The 14,232-nt window shown below is 37.7% G+C and overlaps 1 protein-coding gene and 1 non-coding gene across 8 annotated transcripts in view; both read left to right on the top strand.

Annotated features, from left to right (window-relative positions):
- Positions 1-14,232, top strand: part of LOC141376869 (uncharacterized) — a 601,238-nt gene that overhangs the window by 189,791 nt on the left and 397,215 nt on the right. The gene's annotated exons all lie outside the window — the stretch shown is intronic.
- LOC147834573 (uncharacterized) overlaps positions 1-14,232 on the top strand; it is a 205,417-nt gene that overhangs the window by 40,704 nt on the left and 150,481 nt on the right. For all 7 annotated transcript variants that reach the window (XR_015504672.1, XR_015504669.1, XR_015504671.1 and 4 more), the window contains 2 exons: positions 1,604-1,641; positions 3,701-3,800. This is a non-coding gene — a transcript (uncharacterized LOC147834573). The remainder of the gene's footprint in view (positions 1-1,603; positions 1,642-3,700; positions 3,801-14,232) is intronic.

A 14,232-nucleotide genomic window follows, 5' to 3' on the forward strand; every position in this document is an offset into this window, starting at 1 on the left:
GATCAATCCGCTGCTATTACCTCAGCACTCACAGATCTGATTTGGCAAGGTGTCGCTTTCCAAAAGGCGATTTTAGCACCATTAGAGCCCGGGCCACACACGTCTAACTGGAACAAAAGCGGCGGACAGGGTGCATATGCACACACCTTTTAAACACCGGCTACCACCTGCATCAGCACCATCTGCTCCATGTCGGACAGGGCCTGATAATAGTGCGCTATATAAATACAGCACAGGTGAAATTCATGTCAGGTGTGTGAAGCGGGCCCACGCTCGGCCTCGTACCTGCAAACACAAAGCAAACACACAAGAAAGAGCTAGCTGTGGGGGATGAGGCTATTATTAGGGTACATGCAAGAATCAGAGAGTGAAATTCAATACCCCTTTTTTAAAGACTCTTACCATACATTTTAATATTCTTTAAAACAACTCTTTAGGTTTCAATTAGTAATATTGTAACTTACAGTTTGTTTACTACAGCATGCTATTCATACACTGAATAAAAGCACTAATCCAGCAGATGGCAACTAAAACAGCAGGAATAATGGTATTTTCTTGATTACTGCAGTAAAGAAAGCAGCGTGACATCAATTCGAGCTGGGTTTTATCGATTTCATAGACTACACAGCATCCCAATATTCGCAGGTTAAATTTAGACAAACTTTAGGACACGGGTACAAATTTAAAACCCTGCAAAATAAGACTTTTAAACAGTTTTTGAGGGCCTTAAATTTTTCTAAAATGATTTAGCAACTTTTAGTAATTTTTAAGACCCGACAGACACCCTGATTGCATGTGATTTTAGTCCTTGAGTCAAAAATTGTACTTTTACTATGAGGTCTATTTGGCATGTTCAATGAGCATAAAGGCTGAGTGAATTAAAGTAGCCTATAATGTTTGTATTACATTGAAAATGGAGATCATGACCTTTTAAGTTTTCAAATTTTATTTGTAGGCTGATATATATATATGTATATGTATAAGTATGTATCGGTTGTAACGAGTGGTTATTTGAGTCACTGTTGCCTTTCTATCCGCTTGAACCAGTCTGCCTATTTTCCTTTGCCTTCAACAAAACATTTGTGCCCACAGAACTGCCCCTCACTGGATATTTAATATTTTTCTGACCATTCTCTGTAAACCCTAGAGATGGTTGTGTGTGAAAATTCCAGTAGGTCGGCAGTTTCTGAAATACTCAGACCAGCTCATCTGGCACCAGAAACCATGCCACATTCAAAGTCACTTAAATCCCCTTTTTTTCTCATTCTGATGCTCGATTTAAACTGCAGCAGATCGTCTTATCCATGTCTACATGCCTAAGTTGCTGCCATGTGATTGGCTGATTGTAAATTTGTGTTAATGAGCAGTTGGAGAGGTGTACCTAATAAAGTGGCCAGTAAGTGTATATGTAAAAATGAAATCAAATTACCTGAAAAATATAAATGCATTGATTAATTGATGGATGTATATATTTTTTCAATCAATCAATCAATCACTCAATCAATATGGGATTTTTCTCTCATACAAATTATTAGGGACGTTAAATAGAGTTGAATGGTTCAGCCTTAAAAAATGTCCTGAAAAATATGCTGTGTATTTGCAGGATTTTGCGCTCAGGAGGAGGACGAGGCTGAATGTGAGGTGAGAATGTGACACTCCTAACACACACTTACATGCACGGCATGTGCCTTTTCTCAGTCGCCGTTTTAACACACTTTCACGTTTAAATAAGCGTGCTGTAGGCATTTATCTGTTTAATATTTATTTCTCTACTTTTTTTCCCCTCCATCCATGCCGGGCTTTTTTTGACGCAATGATACTTTGACTTCAGAAATGGAAACATAAAAGCAAAAACAGTGTGATGCAAAATGAAGCAAGTCTCTGGGGAATAAAAGCTGGATGTCATAGCAAGTTTAAAGGCTTCACAAACAATAATTAAAAAATAAAACATAGTACAACAAAATGTACTTTTAATTAGGAAACCAAATCATAAGGAGTTTTGCTTCGTAAATAATTCCATTTAATGATTGTCTTAGTACTTTTTTTAGGAATAAATAATTGGAATTTGAAGTTTGTCGTTTGAAAAGCATTTTTGAGAAAGTGTGGAGAGCTTTTTAGGTTTTTCATAAAAGCTGCATCATATGTATAAAACATGGTTCTGACGACTTGTAGTTGGAGAACTTTTTAAAAGTGTTCCTCCATGTAAACAGTCCTAATATAAATGCATATTTTTCAAATTATTTGTATTATCATGCTTTTAAAGTAACCTGTTTTTATTTGATTTGTTATAATGGAATAAAATATATGCAATAGCTGAATGGGAACTAAATGTATTTGTTTAAAAATACAATTAAAACTGTAATACTTTGAAATAAAAATGACAAATTAAAATAATTAGAATATATTTTAAAATGTAGTTAATTTCTTTAATGCACATTGAATTTTCTGTAGATTTCACAACCCAGGCTCTTTCTGAAAATGTACCCCTATGTACATTTTTGGAGAGCACCAATATCTCCCAGGAGCATTTTTTTTCTTCCTGTTTTTGTTTTCACGAATCCATCAGAGGCCACTGTGTATGCTTTTTGAGATCTAAAATTTGTGTGTCCATTTGGACCAAAAGTCAACAAATATATATTTTAATTATTCATGTTGAATGTCATCTTATCCATAATAAATATACTTTTAACAGTGTTAAACTTTTTAATAGAAACATGTTGAAAAAAAATATGTTGGTATACAGCTAGAGAAAGACTTGTTTTTACACTTTATTTAAAATATGTTGCTAATAAATATTCATTCAATCATTTTACTTTGGCTTAGTCTCTGATTTATCAGAGTTCACCACAGTGTAATGAACTGCCAACTATTCCACCATATGTTTTACACAGCGGATGTTCTTCCAGCCGCAACCCAGTACTGGGAATCACTCATACACACTCATTCACACTCATACACTTTTAGTTTATTCAATTCACCTACAGTCATGTATTTGGACTGTGGGGGAAACCCACTCGGATATGGGGAGAGCATGCAAACTCCACACAGAAATGCCAACTGGCCCAGCTAGCACTCGAACAGGGGCCTTTTTGCTGTTTGGTGACAGTGCTAACCACTGAGCCACCCTGCCTCCTGGCTAATAAAATTCATTAATTCTCCTTTAGCTTAGTGCCTTTATTTATCAGGGGTCGCCACAGCGGAATAACCTATCCAGCATACGTTTTACGAGGTGGACGCCCTTCCAGTCGCAACCCAGCACTAGGGAACACCCATACACACTCAATCACACACGTACACTCCAGCACTTTAACTTATTCAGTTCACCTATACCGCATATCTTTGGACTGAGGGGGAAACCCACACGAATAAAGGGAGAACATGCAAACTCCAACCAAAAACACCAACTGACTCAGCACGGGCTCTAACCAGTGCCCTTCTTGCTCTGAGGCAACAGTGCTAACCACTGAGCCACCATGCTGGCTAATAAATATCTGAAATTACATTTTTGGGATCAAGCAAGTAAAATAAGTGTTTAAAAGGTATAAACTTAATTCATAATGCTCTTTTTTGATCAAGTCATATTTTGACTTGATGATACCTGCAGAAACCCTGTTAATTAGTCTCCATCAGACAGAAGAAAGCACCTTTGGTACGATGAACTGTAATAAATTCTCCTTCCTCTTCTTCCCTCTTTCTCCAGCAGAAACAAGCACCTCTAGGCATGTGACAGAAGCACAACAGGGGTCTGTAATGTTTTGCTGTGGGGATTTCCACCTTTGGTTTTTCACCGATCCTTTAAGGTATGTCCAACCCATAGGTCAAACCAAACACATTCATTTTAATGTTGGATCAAATACTGATTGTGTCAAAGTTGCCTAAAGCAGTGTTCACGCTCATTGGCTTCTTTTGTGGCATTTAGTCTACATCAAAGCTAAAAATAATACATTTATTGCTGGATTGCTCAGCATTGACACACAAAAGACCAAATTTAAAGAGACAAAACCTTTAAAAATAGGCTTTTTTTAATGTAATTTTGTTCTACTTAGCTTGCCGAAAACAATGTTGTTTGATAAATCGACTGGTTATATGTATATGTAATGGGATTTTTGTTAGATGACGAACTAATGAAGAGCTTAAAAACAGTAAAACTGAACTACACTGTTCCAGTTACTATGACCATTTATGTGAAGCTGCTTTGACAAAATCTACATTGTAAAAGCGCTATACAAATAAAGCTGAATTCAATTGAGTTGAATTAAAGCAGTCAAAACAGCGCCATGGATTCATTTATCGCACATAAATATCAGTTTTTTTCAGCAAAGATACACATTTCTGACACCTGTATGGGTTTAATATAAAACATTTTGACTATGATAAACAACTAACTAAACAATTGTGCATTCTGACCTTTTCATGGTCATATTTTGTGACACCATATCCTATTTAGTAGAGCTGCATTATTCTGGCTAAAATGACAATCGAGATTTTTTTGCTTAAAATAAAGATCGCGATTTTCTCACGGTTCTGAAGATGTAAAATAAAAGTTAATATTAGTCAGCTATAATTATTGTTTTTTCTCAAACATATGGCAAAACAACAATAATAATATTATGCATAGGTCTACTGGTTTCTGTAAATAATTATATTCTATTTATAATAATTCTGATGTTGAATTATGTTTGGGATATATGCTTGCAATCTGCCTTTGACAACAATATTAGACCATTTAATTCGCTGGTAAAATCAACATTATTGTCACCGACTCGGTCCCAGTAACTCCCCTCGCTGGCCAGCAGAGGCCACCATCTCCGGACTTTTAGCATTACGTCATCCATCTACACTGATTGCGCATACACCTGATTGGAATCTGGCTTATGACCGACGTACCTCTTATAAGCCGCACTCAAACACTCGTGCAGTGCGAAGTCTTGTTTAGCCCCGGCCAGCATTTCTGAGCGTTATCTCCAGCCTGATCTCCTGTGCACGGCTCCAGCCTGTCTCTTACTCTGCTTCGCCTTCTGCCTGCCCACGACCCACGCTTGTTACACGGACTCTCATCCTCGCTGCCTGCCCTTGACCCTAGCCTGCTTAACGGATCCTGATTCTCGCTCTCTCCCTTCTACTCATGCCTGGTAACTCACTCTGTGTCTGTTCATCATCAGTCTTGATACCCATACTACTACTGTGGATGTGTGTGTGCACTCCGGTGCATATTGTGTGTTTGAGTGAAGTTGTGATTAATAAATACTGCATAATGGATCCTTCCGTGTCAGTCTCCTCGTTACAATTATATAGGCTAGCACTGTGAATATTTGTTTTCATGCACAACTGTGTGTTCGCTATGAAAGAAAAAACATATCAAATTCTTGTCGCAGTCATAGCTCTGAAAATGCGATATGATTATTTATATGATGTGCATGCTTTCGGTTTCATTTTCACTGCTAAGTGCTGTTCATACTTCGCGCGCTGCTCTCAAACGATCACTCTGTGCCACAAACTGAATATTATTTACTACTGTATTACCTGTTACTCGCAACATATGTGGGTTCTGTTAACTAAAGTAGACCCGCGCGCGTCTATCATTCAGTAGGCCGCGCGCCCGCACAATCAGCAGCTCACGACCAAGACCAGCGACGTGATGATCCCAAGGATTCCATATCCGGGACCAGGCCATATCCTGAGCTGCTGCTGCGCTTATGGTCGTGGGGAGTGGAGAACATGTGTCTGATTCCAGCGACGCTCCAGGGACAGACGAGTCTTCATTGAGGCCATCTTCCAGCATAAACCACGGCGAATGAAGTTCTGCACAAGACTTTTGGCCAGCGGAGAAATTAAAATGGTCGTGCCCAACTGAGTCTGGTTCTCTCAAGGTTTTTTTTCTTCACTCCCATCAGGTGAAGTTTTTTTTTTTCCCTCTCCGCTGTCGCCACTGCCTCGCATGGTTCAGGATTGGTAGAGCTACGCATCGATGAATTTGCTCTTCAGTGTTTGAACTCTCAGTAATGATTAAATCACACTGAACTGAGCTAAACTGAACTGAACTGAACTTAAACACTAAAACCTGAACCACACTGTTCCAGTTACTGAAGCACACTGTTCCAGTTACTATGACCATTTATGTGAAGCTGCTTTGACACAATCTACATTGTAAAAGCGCTATACAAATAAAGCTGAATTGAATTGAATTGAATCACGTCACGTGTGATTTCCCGGCCGCGAATAAATCATTAAATGAAGACAAAAATGACATTTTTGGGTGAATTATACCCTGTAAATACAGTATGTGACTCTTTTAACATCATTTGGAGGTGTCCATGTCGCTGAGCAACGTGTGTGAAACAATGAAAAGACTCATGCAGCCGCCTTTGCTTCTCTCCTGAACTTGAAAATATGATTGACAGAATCGTAGAAATGTTGGATTAAGATCGTCTAGGGGTCGAATCGAGATCACAATCTTTTTTTGATGAATTGTGCAGCTCTAGTATACACACATCACATATGAAAAACACATTCAGTCCAGCACACAGCATTATGTGGATGTTCATTAAGTTCTGTAGCAGCAGTTACATACATTTTTGTGTTTTGTACGTTTTGTTTTGCACTTAGAAACATCTCTAAGCAAAGCATGACTACCTGTACTATTTATTTAGCAAAATATTGAACCAGGAGAACCCAACTACAAGAGTGAAGACACCCAAAAATGTCTTTTTTTTCCAAGGACAAGGCACTATCCATACCATGGCATTATTACCTCTGTACTCCAAAATAATGAAAATCTGCAACATTGAGGCCTCGTAGGATTAATTAGTTGAACACCTCGGAGACAGGATGATTTATTTTGATTTACATAACAGAACAAGTGGACCAGGCAGCGGGCCATTCGTAAAAAAAAAAAAAGAAAGTCCACACGTCTTTTATTATGGCGAACGTGCCTCGGTCGTTTAACTAGGTGAGCTTTAGACGATGGAAATAGCCGTGACTCTGGCCTCTGCGGGCTTCGTCTGTAGCCGGATGCAAAGAGGTGACAGAACTACAGGCTTAATTTAAAGACCACTTTTCGCCCCCTGTGGTTTCTATGATAAAGACATCTGACAATAGTGCAGCCCTAATTTATGGCCAGACCAAGTGCATTAATTGATTTTTACATTTCGCACCATCCTGTTCCCTTATTAGAGGGAAGCGTGAGGCAATTTATCTGCCTTGATATGCCATATTCATGGCCCTGATTGTAATTTTTTGACAAAGTGGCATATTTCTCTGCAATGAACTCTACAGCGCTTACGTATATACATTTAATCATTTTCTAATAAGCTCTTTTAAAAGGATTCATAAAAAAATCCTCTCAGAATACGGAGTGAATTACTGTAATGCGGTTAATGCCGTCTGTCGGAGTAGTAAAAATAAATAAATATTAATATGAAATAAAAACGTCACAGAATAATCAAATAACCCGTTCTGCCAGATTCGCCATTATGTCTGTGAATGGACCAATTCTACAGTTATTAATTATAAATGTCCCCCTAATTGACTTGGATGAGCTGTTCATTTTCCACTTTTCAGAAATGAGGTTTTCTGCGCTTTGTGTTTTTCACACGATTAGGCAAAGAATGGGTCATTCTGAATAATGGAGCGTTCGCATATACAGCCGTTTTAGTCATTCATTGGTTGAATCCACTGCTCATTTGCATAAAGTTAAACTTAAAACACGTCGCCACAATATTGGATCGTCAATCACTATCAAAATAGATTCTTTTGATTTACTGGACGGGGTGTCACGGTGTTGCAGTGGGTAGCATGATCGCCTCACAGCAAGAAGGTTGCTGATTCGAGCCTTGGCTGGGTCAGTTGGCATTTCTGTGTGGAGATTGCATGCATGTTCTCCCTGTGTTTGCGTGTTTTTTTTTTTGGGGTGCTTTGGTTTCCCTCACAAGTCCAAAGACTATAGATGAATTAGGTAAGCTAAATTGTTCATTGTGTATGTGTTTGTGTTTGTGAATGAGAGTGTATGAGTGTTTCCCAGTGATGGGTTGCTGCTGGAAGGGCATCTGCTGTGTAAAATATATGCTGGATAAGTTGGCAGTTCATTCCACTGTGGAAACTCCTGATTAATAAAGCAAATTAGAAAATGAATGAATGATTTACCAGTCATATTTGGTATGGGTTTGAATTAATTGTTAATATATATTGTGTTGTTTATTTATTGTGGATTTTTTATTACTGGCCTGAAAATTTTCACTGGCTCCACCAAAAAAAAAAAAAAAGTTAATAGCCATTTCTTACCCACATGTGTTAAATAATGTGTCAATCTAGAATTGTGAATCTAGAATTAAAATTTTTCAAAAAAATGTTAATAAATATTTATTCATTGATATTTTTTTTCGGCTTAGTTGACACAGCAGAATGAACCGCCAACTTATCCAGCATATGTTTTATGCAGCGGATGCCCTTCCAGGTGCAACCCATCTATGGGAAACATCCATACACTCTCATGCTTACCACTGCCCCACTTCACCGCTATATGTGTTAATAAATATATGAGCAAAATTCTAATTGTTATTTAAACAAAAAGAGCAGTATAAACATCCAATCATTAACTTGTTGTGTACTTGATCTAAAAATAAATATAAACCTGTCTGAAAACACTGTTTTGTTATTTTATGCGGAAAAAAAGAAGGTTAAATCACCGAGTTATGGACAGTTTTTTCTAAGCTTGCTTTACAATAGCATATAGAGCTGTGGCTGATAGTCATTTAAGATAATGATTCCGCATCAGTTCTAAGATGTTCAAAATGCATCACTATTTTCTCTTGAACAATTTCTGAGCTTAGTATTTAACAGCAGATTGAGCTCTAGTTTTTGACAGTGTCTGTGCATTAAAAATTGATTTAAGAAAGATGTGTAATTAATTTTGAAAATTTCAGAATCATTGCAGAATTGATTTCTCAAAAGATTTTCCGCCACAACTATAATTACATACTTTTTTGTATTCTTTTTTATCTAAGAAATACCATTTGTATGCAATATTGTTTTATTTCCTATCAGTTTATGCTTAAAAATTGTTTTAGAGTAAAACTGTTACCATTTTTTAATGTGGCAGTGATCACATTGACAGAAAAGCCAAAACATTTTTTAAGTTTGCAGCAAAGCTCTTATATCTGCCCAGAGCTCTGCAGATGTCTTTAAATTTTGGCTTTAGTTGCAAACCAAAGTGCTTCCCTGCGTTTCTCAGCAGCTTTTGTTACCTTACAGGCAGGAACGTCTCTGCGTTTTTCAGAGGATGCACCTTATTCCCATGCATTCTGGCTGCTCCATGATCTGATCTTATTTTGAGTTTCCGTAAAATGTCAATATTGTTTCTGCATTAGCTCACCTCCGATAAAATGACACGTTTCTCTCCCAGCCGGATGACACGGCCTTATTAAAGCTGTGTGCTTGTATCAACATTGGAGCAGCAGAAGAAAAGCGCTGGCGTTCCACAGGGTCAGTGCACCAGAGCGCTAATTTGTTGACCCTGAAAGTGGAGGGTCAGAAGTTCAGAGCACAGCTGCTGGGACGATAACTGAGTGTCCGTGTGCGTGCGCCTCAGTAGGGGTCATTTCCTTGAAAGCCCCTTCAAATACGGAGGATATGGCCCTCTCACTAAATCGTCCTTTAAATGGCCTGTACAGTAGAAACCGCTGAGGTGAGGGGTTACGGGAGGAACCCAGAAAACACATGTGCACGTTAAAGGAACGTTCTGGGTGAAAAAGCTCGTAAGTAAAGCTCTATTAACAACATTTGTAGCATAATGTCTGCTGGAAATGGTTCCCATTCATCCTTCAGGAATAGTGGTCACAGTCTGGCTTTTACAGTGGAAGTATGTGAGGATTCACTGTTTATGAAGTATAAAGCTGAAATGTGTTAACATGAGAATGTGTGATGGGATCAGTAATTGGGCTTGTCTGTGTGAAATTTATGTTTAAATTTTCAGCTTTAGACTAGTGTGCATAAATAAAGATTTAAGTGATAAATGCATTCATATAAAAAATGTTTACATGTACAACCTACTCTGCTCAATACACTACTGAAATCACATTAAAATTAGTAGTTCCTCCAGCCAGAGATTTTGAATTAAATTCAGTTTAATTGAACAACAATTGTTCGTTTGATTTGTTCAATCAATCAATCAATCAATCAATCAATCAATCAATCAATCAATCAATCAATCAATCAATCAATCAATCCATTGGTCAACCAACCAACCAGCAAATCAGTCATTCGACCAACCAATTAACTAATCAATTTGTCAACACACCAACATATCAATCAATTAATCAACCAACAAATCAATCAATAAAACAGTCAATAAATCAATCCAAAAAAACAATCAACCAATTAATTGGTCAGTCAACCAACCAACCAACTAACCTATTGGTCAGTCAATTTACCAACCAGTCCACCCACCGACCAACCAACCAACCAACCAACAAACCAACAAATAAATCAATAAATCAGTTAATCAACCAACTGACCAACCAATTGACCAACCAACCAATCAATTTGTCAGTCAACCAACGAACCAACCAACCAAAACCCACCCATACACCCACCTTCCCACCCACTCGCCCAACCATCCATAAATCCATCCATCCATCCATCCATCCATCCAACCAGCCAACCAATCAACCAACCAGTCAATTTGTCAACCAACCAACCAAGCAACCAACCAACCAAGCAACCAACCAACCCCCTAAGAACATCTTATTGTGACACAGTCATGTTTGCTTATGGGATGAATTTTTGTGGATGCAGTTGTAAATAATCTAGCTCCTGTTTACCTAACCAACCTCCTGTCTTGCTACAATCCATCCCGCTCTTTAGGATCTCAAACTTAGGACTTCTGGTAGTACCTAGAATAGCAAAGTCGAGTAAAAGAGGTCGAGCCATCTCATTTATAGCTCCTAAACTCTGGAATAGCCTTCCTGATAATGTCCAAGGCTCAGACACACTCTCCCAATTCAAAACTAGATTCCAGCCTCCAGCGCCTTGACTGCAGCTCAGCACAAGACGTTGGGCCAGTGGAGAAATGGTCGTGCCCATCTAAGCCTGGTTTCTCTCAAGGTTTTTTAATTCTTCACTTTCGCCAATTGGTGAAGTTTTTTTCCTTGGCGCTGTCACCACTAGCTTGCATGGTTCGGGATCTGTAAAGCTGCACATCGATGGATTGCTCTTCAGTAGTTGGACTCTCAGTAATAATTAATAAACCACACTGAACTGAGCTAAACTGAACTGAACTTAAACTCTGAAAACTGAACTACTCTGTTTCAATTTACTATGATCTTCTGTGTGAAGCTGCTTTGACACAAACGACATTGTAAAGGCGCTATACAAATAAACGTGAATTGTATTGAATTGAATAGATTGTAGAATCACCGTTGTCATGCAAAACAATTAATTACATCAGTCACACAAAAGCATTGTGTATATTGTACGCCTATTGTATTAGGTAATGTATAATTTCACATTGTGCTATTACTTCATTTCCAAAAGTCACGAAAACTAAATGTAGACAGCATGGTAGTGTATAGAAAAAGAAATTCCCTTACAAACTGTCCCAAACGCAGTCCTGAGCAAATCAATTGGATATTAGACCTATTTCTTGCCTTAGCTCCTTTCACCGCCATAGCTCCTAGTCCAGTGCCCTATCATGATTGGCAGAAGCTATCAAACATTAACACTGATGCTGCTTCCACTGTAATTAAGTGTTAATCACTTCCTTATGCTAATGGAGTTTTTTTTTTTTTTTTTTTTTTTTGGAGTGGAGTTTTTCGTGCCAGGCCATTGTTACGGCTCCTGAAATAATTTCTGTGTGATCACTCCCCTAGAAATCAAAATGTGAATAATTATTCCCTAATTAAGAGAGCGGGGCCTGCTCCTGGAGTTAAGGCTGCATTAATTTGAATGTTTTTACAGTTCTCTAATTGGGATAAGGGCAGTTACTGATGAGGGGCCCGTGCGCAAGCAGAGCGAAGGCCTGGCTCCTGTACGCCGCCACTCAAGGTCAGCGCGCCAGTCCTGTAGCTCCCGCAGAGCCCTGCATTGTTGGCGGAGCATGCATCTATCATCTTGACAAGCATGTGCTCTCACGTCTTCAATTATTAATTGCATTAAATACATTTTTTGAATCCGGGATGGAGGTGTGTTTCCAGGAGAGTGGCCTTTAACATCGGGCGTATTGTTGCCGCACGGTCGGACGCTCTATTTTCCGCCTGCGCATGTTTGGGAACTGTAAACAGTGGAAAAAAAGCGAACAAGGCCAAGGTGGGGAGCGTGTTGCAAAAAAAAAAAAAAAAAGGGAAAGTAAAGGGAGTTTGTCTACCTGGTTCTTACGGCGAGTGTGTTATGTAACAGAGGTGCTCAGGTCGAGGGCGTTGGATGAAAGAAGCAAGGCAGATGGAGAGAGAAGTAGTGCCTTGAGGCGCCGCAGAAAGGACAGAGAAAAATGTAACGATTACTTGCCTTTAAACGAGGCACTTTTAGAAATAAATTAATACTTGAATTCTGGGCAAAGTGGTGCAGATATAATTTGTAGGAGATCTGTGAGACTCGACGATACAAAAAAGAAAAAAAAAACACCTGCAGTATGTTTGGAGCATTAAGAATGCCTGAATGTCATTGCGGATGATAAAATATGTTAAAGCAAATGGCATCTGCAAACAAGTGATGCTAACTTTTGAAGGCCATTTTCTGGTTTAACTTTGATCCTTATAATGTCCTATTAATGTCTATTAATGCCCATGTAGAAAACAAGGATATTGTTTATTACCTTCACTATTAAATGTATAACACAGACTTAATCATGTTTTGGATAATTAAAAAGGAAGGTTAGCTTTTTCCTAATTAGAATAGGGCTAGGGTCTGGATATTAAACAACAAATACAATAGGACGTCTATGTGATTTGATGGTATGGTTTATGCTACTGAACACGTGACGTTTCAAGAACACAAACACACAGTGTGTAATGAACGTTCCATAATCAATATTACCTGTATTATTTGACAAAAGCCATCAATGTAATTGAAATAGCTTTTTAATAGATTTTAGTAAAGATCACACAAGACTTTGACAACCACAAAGTATCCCAAACTATTTTAAACACAATACCTACAGTATTATTATCTATAATATCACATTATCTTATAATATTGCAATTGATTCAACATAGTTTGATACTTGAGTTCAAGGATCATTTAAAATGACACTTTTCAAGTGTAGTTTCTACTCTGCTATAGTGTCTCTGAATGAATTAGCTAAATAAAATGTTGACAAGCATGTTTCCCAAACTCTCACTGCAAAAAAAAAAAATAAAATAATAATAATAAAATTGTTTTCTTACTTAGATTTTTGTCTTGTTTCTAGTCTAAATATATCAATATCTGAAATCAAGAAGCATTTTCAAGACAAGCAAAACATATTGTCTTGTTTTATAGAAAATATTAAGACAAAATTAAGTGAGTTTTGCCTTAAAACATGCAAAATAACCTGCCAACGGGGTAAGCAAAATAGTATTGTTTTTCATTTTGACATAAGATTATTTTGCTTGCCACATTGGCAGTTTAAGAAGTTTTTATGAAAAAACTCGCTTTATTTTGACATTATTTCTTAAAATAAGACACTATTTTTGTTTGTCTAGAAAAAGTTTTTGATTTAATAATTGTTAGATATTTACACTAGAATCAAGACAAAAAAAGCATTAATAAAGTAAGAAATGCATTTTATGCAGTGCTGACAGTGGCTGGCTGTTTTATAAACTTTGCAGATATTTACTTCATACATCTACAGTATATCCCCTTCGTTTTTGAACCAAGAGTATGTGTGGCTAATCGTAACTTGAATATGTGAGGTGTACAGTACAACAATAAAAAAAAAAAAACGTTGCGCTGCTTAATATCACAAACTTTTTTTCTAATTATAGTAGTTTAGTAGTAGTGTAGTGTATTAATATAGTTTTCAGTTGACTAATTATTGCTAGTCACCTATAGAGGCTAATGAATTCAAAAATCTTGTGTATTCTGTTAGAAAAAACAATGAGGGTGTAGAAGATCTCAGTGAAGATGTTCATTCAGCATGGCAGTCTCAAAGTACATGACAATGAACCCTGAACCTTCTAAATCTCAAACCTACAGTTTTAATTTACTGCCTTTTGATGTTAATGAAGTTGCTACTTGGATGTTGCCACAGTTGTTCGCTGT

This window comes from Danio rerio, chromosome 12 (assembly GCF_052040795.2).
Source record: "Danio rerio strain M-AB ecotype USA chromosome 12, GRCz13ab, whole genome shotgun sequence".
NCBI lineage: Eukaryota > Metazoa > Chordata > Actinopteri > Cypriniformes > Danionidae > Danio > Danio rerio.